This window comes from Catharus ustulatus, chromosome 5, assembly GCF_009819885.2.
Source record: "Catharus ustulatus isolate bCatUst1 chromosome 5, bCatUst1.pri.v2, whole genome shotgun sequence".
Lineage (NCBI taxonomy): Eukaryota > Metazoa > Chordata > Aves > Passeriformes > Turdidae > Catharus > Catharus ustulatus.
Window position 1 is genome coordinate 30,780,534 of NC_046225.1, and position 6,447 is coordinate 30,786,980.

At 41.1% G+C, this 6,447-nt stretch overlaps 1 long non-coding RNA gene across 1 annotated transcript; it reads left to right on the top strand.

Annotated features, from left to right (window-relative positions):
- Nucleotides 1-19: 19 nt before the first annotated feature.
- LOC116996513 lies at nt 20-4,834 on the top strand. Its single transcript, XR_004417951.1, has 4 exons — nt 20-139; nt 337-541; nt 1,112-1,191; nt 4,619-4,834. It is a non-coding gene; the product is annotated as an uncharacterized LOC116996513 (long non-coding RNA).
- The last annotated feature ends 1,613 nt before the right edge of the window (nt 4,835-6,447 follow it).

Here is a 6,447-nt window from a genome sequence, read left to right on the forward strand (position 1 = left end):
ATGCCCGTGCCCTGCCAGGATTTATTATCGATGTCCCCGTCCTGCAGTTAACCCCTGTTTCCACAAGGAGCACATCCATACATCCATGACACTCGTACCAGGGCTGACACACATTTGTCGACCCCATTCTTGCCGTCAGGTAATTGTCCAAAACCTTCCTACTTGGGATGTGAACACTTTCCGTAAGAAACATACTCATTTTAGTGCTTTCTGGAATACAGATTTCATAGCACCTGTGTGTTAATTTAAATCAGGTTTTAGGTATGGAGAGTTTAACAGTGGCATAGAAGTAAATTGCTTGCACCTCCTAATGCTCCAATTTTTATTTCCCCAAAGAGTGGTTGTGCGATCCACGTGGTGAGCACCAGCACCCCAGTGACCAGACACTTTGCCAAGTAGTGCACGTCCTTGCAGAGCTAGTGTCCTAGCGGTCATTTGTCCACGGTATGGGCCACGATGAAGGTGCCTAAATCCCAGGGTGCTCTGAGAATACCAGTCTCGTGCATCAAAGGAAAGCTGTCCATGTCAGGACCATTTACAGGTACAGACATTTTTGCTCTTCCTCCAATTTAAATGCTCCTTTTCTAAAATAAGACTAGTGCTCCAGTTGTCTTTGTGATACCAAAGAACTTCTGACATACTGGTGTTAAATTTATATATATATTAATGTTCCCCAAAATGCATTGCATTTTTGTAAGTTGGGCAGAAAAAAATCTCTCTGACAGAAAAAGGGAGAGAATATGTGGACAGAGCCCAGAGCCTTAAGACTTGTTTTACTCTTGTTTATTTATGTAGAGTTATATTTTAAAAGCAGTGCAGTTATGCAAAAGCCACAACTCACATGGGGGGGAAGAGGCCCTGAGGTCTAACAAGTAACCTTGGACATTTAAACTAACAATTATTTGCCTGTAATTAATTGATATTTAGGTATCATCTGTAAGCAGCTCCTTTCTTTGTTTACCTATATTTATTTATGGTCAAATAATGCTTGATCTGCTGACTAAGCATGGCATTTGTTGAGAATTATGCTTGATGCACACATTTTTTCCTATATTTTCTTCACATGTGAAGCCTTAAATTTGAATCTGTTTTATTCCATCTCTCTGTGAAGGTGAAAGGTGAAGCTTGACATGCTTGTTAAGAATTCAAAAATCAGGAAAGAAGAAATGCATATATTCTTTCTCTAATAAGGTTAGTGATTGCCTTTGAGAGCTAAATTATATCCCTGTTACAAACCACTGAGATGCACATTTTATTAAATACCAAAAGGTGGCAGCAAAATACTCTAAAATAGAAAAATTGTTTCCTTTTTTCCAAATGTCCACTTTATTCTAGCTTCTTTTATATTACATTACAACGTTTGTGGGATTTTTTGAGAGACACTGTATTCATTTAGCCTTGTATACACTGTAGAGAAGGAAGGTTTGGTTTAAATTATTGTGTTATTTACATGAGTCAGACAGTGGGTCCTCATATCACCTGTATTATTAAATATTCAATGCATTGAGTTGGTTGGATACAAGAAAAAAGATCAGTACTGTCAGCACTGAAGAACTCAAAATGTGTGAAGATGTTTTTGTCAAAACACAGGAACATCAGATCTGCATCTTCTAGTCTTACCTGAGGCAAAAGTCCCATTGAGACCCACTGAGGTGGATGGGACTTAAGCCCAAATATGAATCTAGTACTCTGGGTGTAAGAGACTTACTTAAAAAAACCTCATGGACAACAACAAAAACAATAAAAACCCACAAACAAACAAAACACAAGCTTAAACCAACCAAAAAATCCCCAAAAATCCAAAACCCAAACATGGAGGTTTATTGAAGACAAAACCCCAGAAGATTTTATGGTATGAAAATGAGCATTAACATATGCTTTTTAATTACTAACTGACTAATATAAGTGTAGACTGTACAACTTCTCTTGAGTAGACGTGGAGCATTAAGAATAAGGCTCTAAACGATCCTGGCAATTTTATTAATTTGGATAAAGTAAACTTAGAGGTAACATTTTATTCTGCTGACCAAATGTGTGCGAGTCTCCACCATGCCCAGAGCCTTAAAAAAAGCACTTTTTAAAACAAGCATTGCAATGCAGTGTGATTACCGTCTGCAGGAATGATGTTATATTCAGAAAGCAGTCAAGTATTATGAGATTTTTGGATGGCTAGTTTATATGCATGTAAACAACTTCCATAAGTGGTTTATTTTATCAATGTGTCTAAAGTTTGTAAGACAGGTTTTGGGATTCTTTCTGAACACATGACACATAGACTAAAAATCCTAAAATCATATATAGTAAGTCACCTCAAGTCAAAATATATAAAACCCCTTACTGAGGGAAATGTTCTGCTTGTTTTTCCTTCCCAAAGTTAAAAGTCACATTGAAAAGATATTTAATGCCATGACAAAATCTCTGAGTTGGTGTACATTCCTGTAGAAAGTGATTTTTGTGTTGGTTGCCAGGGTCTCAGCTCATAAATGACTATTCCTGTTCTTGACATCAGTGGGAATTAGACACCATCTACAAGTGCATCTGGCTCTTGGACCTTGCATATGTATTTGTTTAGCAGAATAACAAGTAGCTTCAATTCTAGACAACAAAAAGGTCTTCTATCCAGAGGTTACCATCACAGACATTCTTAAGCACAAACATTAAAAATTGTTGTTCTCACATTTTTCTCCCAATTCATATGAAATAGTCTATTACAATGTGCCATGTTTTGCAGGTTTATACCTGTCCTGCCAAAATACAGTAATTTCACAATTACAAGCCGCACTGATTATAAGCTGCATATCCGGGTGTCGGCAACATTTTGTTCTTTGTCCATACATAAGCCGCACCTGATTATAAGCCACTCTGTCATTCACAGTGAGGACCTGCGTGCAACAAAGTTGCCAATTAGTAACAGAATCACAGGATGGTGGGGTTTACTGGCTCGCTCGGGCCGTGCAGGCTTGGCCCACTCAGGGCTGCCGATGGGGCCAGGTGGCCCAGCTCGGCGCTGCTGCTTGGCGGAGCTGCTCGGGGCCAGCCGCAGCTGCCGCTGGGCTCACTCGCCCCGGCCCGGCGCTGCTCTGCGATGGCAGGCGAGGACGGAGCCTGCCGGCACCCGCAGCAGCGGGCGGGGACAGAGCCTGTCTGCTCCTGCAGAAGCAGGTGGGGGTGGGAGCTCCCCGCCTCCCCCCCGGGCTGCGGAGCCGGCAGGAGGGAGCCCCTGCCTCTCCCCCAAGCCACAGGGATGACAGCACAGAGCCCCTCGTCTCTGCGCAGGGCTGCGGGGCCAGCAGGAGGGAGCCCCCGCCTACCCCCTGAGCCGTGGGGATGGCAGCACGGAGCCTCCTCCTCCCCGCCGAGCTGCGAGGATGGCAGCACGGAGCCCCCTGCCTCTCCCCCGGGCTGTGCTGCCTGAAGGAGGGAGCCCCCCGCCTCCCCCCGCCCACCCCGTGCTGCTGGCACGGAGCCTGCTTCCACCCGCATTACCAATTTGTAACAATCACGCAATCCCGGGTTTTACTGGCAGGTGCTTGGCTCGGCACCTCAGCTGCACTTCCAGGGTTGGAAATTTCTGAAAATTTTTCACATATTAGCTGCTCCGGAGTGTAAGCCGCATTTCCGGGGTGGGAGCAAAATTTTAGTCAAAATGTTGCGGCTTATAATCATGAAATTACTGTATACTGTTATCCTTATGCTTATCTTGAAATAAAACCAGAAATAGGATCAACTTTGAGCAACAGGTGGAAATCCCCATTGTCATTAAATTCAGCCTCTCACTTTTACATCTTGACCTGATTGGTAAGTAGTTAGAGAAGATGTTGTCAGGTTAAGAGAGTATGCAACCTAGACTTAGTAGATTTTTGTTCTCAGGCATTCAACCAAGGAAAGTTGAATTGAATAAAATTAATACATACAAAAATATACATACCCTCGGAATAGACTGCAAAAATGGAACAAAAGAAAGAAGAAACTAGGATGAATAAATTCATAACTACATCACTTATGTGGCAGTTTATGAATGCATGTGCTCTTGACCGGTTAATTTATTCCTGAGCATTAGACTTAGAAGTAGCAAGATGGACATAGATATCCCAAAAGGGGAAAAAAAACGTATCCTTGACTTCTAAAAGTTATTTTAAGTTTTATTTTTGTAAACTGCCTTTTTTTGTAAATAGTACTTGATGTGATTTTAAGGAACAGCACTGGAGCACTGAGGAATGAGACAGCTGTCTCAGTGTTGTGCTTGATCATAGTAACAAGGCACTGAACTTTTCAAACAGACAAAGCTTGTTTGTGTTGGTGGCAGCAGATTAGACTTCCTGTAAGGAGAGTCAGAAAATGCAAACCTTTTCATGTGAAGTGGTGTCATTTTGTGTGCAAATGACTCAAGCTACCATTGTCGCTTGTATATGGATACATTCTTTTTAAGTCTTGCAGCTGTGAGCTCTGGTTAAATAAACACCTTTGAGAGCAATCTCGCAGACCTGTGACTGCTTAAAAACATCTCTCACTCTCTAAATATCTCTGTGTCTAATGTTGTATTAATGTTGTCAGGAGAAGCCAACAGCTGTTAAATGCTGAGTAGTAACTCACTTCAATGCTATGGTACATTTCACAGAGAGAGGGACCACGCTTGTCAGATTATTACCTGTGCATTTGAGAAGTGTCAGACCTCCAAGCTGCTGGCACCTGAAGGATCACCAGAGAGCCAGACACAGGACCTTGGGTTAAAGATGTGAATAATGTCCTGCAAACTTCCAGCCCCAAGGGATGAGAAGTCTGACATCATAAAAATTAATCAGAGAAAATGGATGCAGTAAAAGGCCAAGTTGAATTGCTTTGTGGTAAGAAAGATTGGCTGGCTAATTCTCACTGACAATAAAAATGTCTTCTGCTCTTTACATCTATATTCCTCCCTTGTCTCCTTTTAATTTTTGGTGCTATTCTAGTTGCACTATGGCAGGAAGATTTAAAGCAGACTTAAGCTGCCAGGTCTGATTTTTCTACCATTATCCTTATGAAGATAGAGCTTTACAGTGCAAGTAGCTTCAGCAAGTAAAGTGTAGCAAAACAAAGGCCCGTTGGAAGCACACTGAATGTATGACTTAATCTTTCTAGATTTATAGCTAACCATATAAGATACTATTTTGTTATATCTTTTGAATGTATTGATTTGTCTGTCTACTACACCTGTAAGAACCTTCCATATCTGAGCACTTCCTAGTCTTGAAGGGAGTTATCAGCCTTCCCCAATAGACTGCTGAGACAATTCCTATTTTGTATATGGAGAGAGAAGATTCACAAGCTGTACTAGTGTAACAAAGGCATGCAAAAATTCTACGGTGGTGTAACTGAGGACTTCTGTCATGCCTATTTTGCGCTAACTTATACCCTTAATCAGAGAAGAAAATTCAGACATGATAAGTTGTACCCATTAGAGGCACTGATGCAGAAGAAGCAGAAGAATCTCAAAAACATCTGTGGTATTTCAGTGCTTGATAAAAGGTTTAAACATTTACTAACAGCTGCCCTTTGTGGTTCACTTTTTTTAGTAAAAGAGCTGTTTGAGAGCAATTTCTTTTCAGCTTACACTAGAGACAAGGCATGATTCTAAGATAACATAGGAGAAAAAGCTATAACAACAGACTAACATCTGAACAAATATATAGACAAGTGTAGCATCTAATTGGGCATTTTATATTTTTTCTTTAGGTCATAAATGGGTGGGTCACTATTACGTTGTATATTGGAGCTCTGGTTTCCATAGCTTCAAGGGGTACTGTACGCAGGTGCTCCTTTAAAGAGAGCGGTGTTAAGGGAGCACACTTCATACCTTTTTCCCTTTTCTAGGCCATCCAACATGTCCACTGCTCAGGGCCATGGCTGCAGGCTGAGCTCTACACAGGTAACACCAGAGAAACCTGCAGAATACAAGCTCCAGACTTTGTGGAGTTCCTATGGTAACCATTTGGATATTTTTATTGTGAATTAAAGATTATATTGACTTTCCCATTATTAGTATTTCTGTGTACTCTTATGTCATCTCTGCAAGGGCTATGGAAAGAACATTTCATTCAGAATTGTGAATGGAAAGTGTTGATTAATTCCAGCACTTGGAAACAAATAATCCAAGTTATAATATGGAACATTAAATTAGACCCTGTATTTGCAAAGGAAGCTTAACACCTCATCTTTTCTTGTTCTCCATGTTTCCTTCCTTCCGTCTTGTGACTCAGTTTATAGCCCTTGCTATAGCCCTTGATTTGAAATTTTGCAGCTGCTGAGATGACTTAGCTTCAGTTAAAGAGCAAATGTCATCAGCCCAAATCTGGGTTTTGTGTGATCTTTATTTCCATTTCCTGTTTCTTTTCTAATTGATTAGTTGCCAGTTCAGTGGATTATCTAAAGCTACCCTAAGACTGGTTCTCTGTGCCAGGGCTCTTCAGC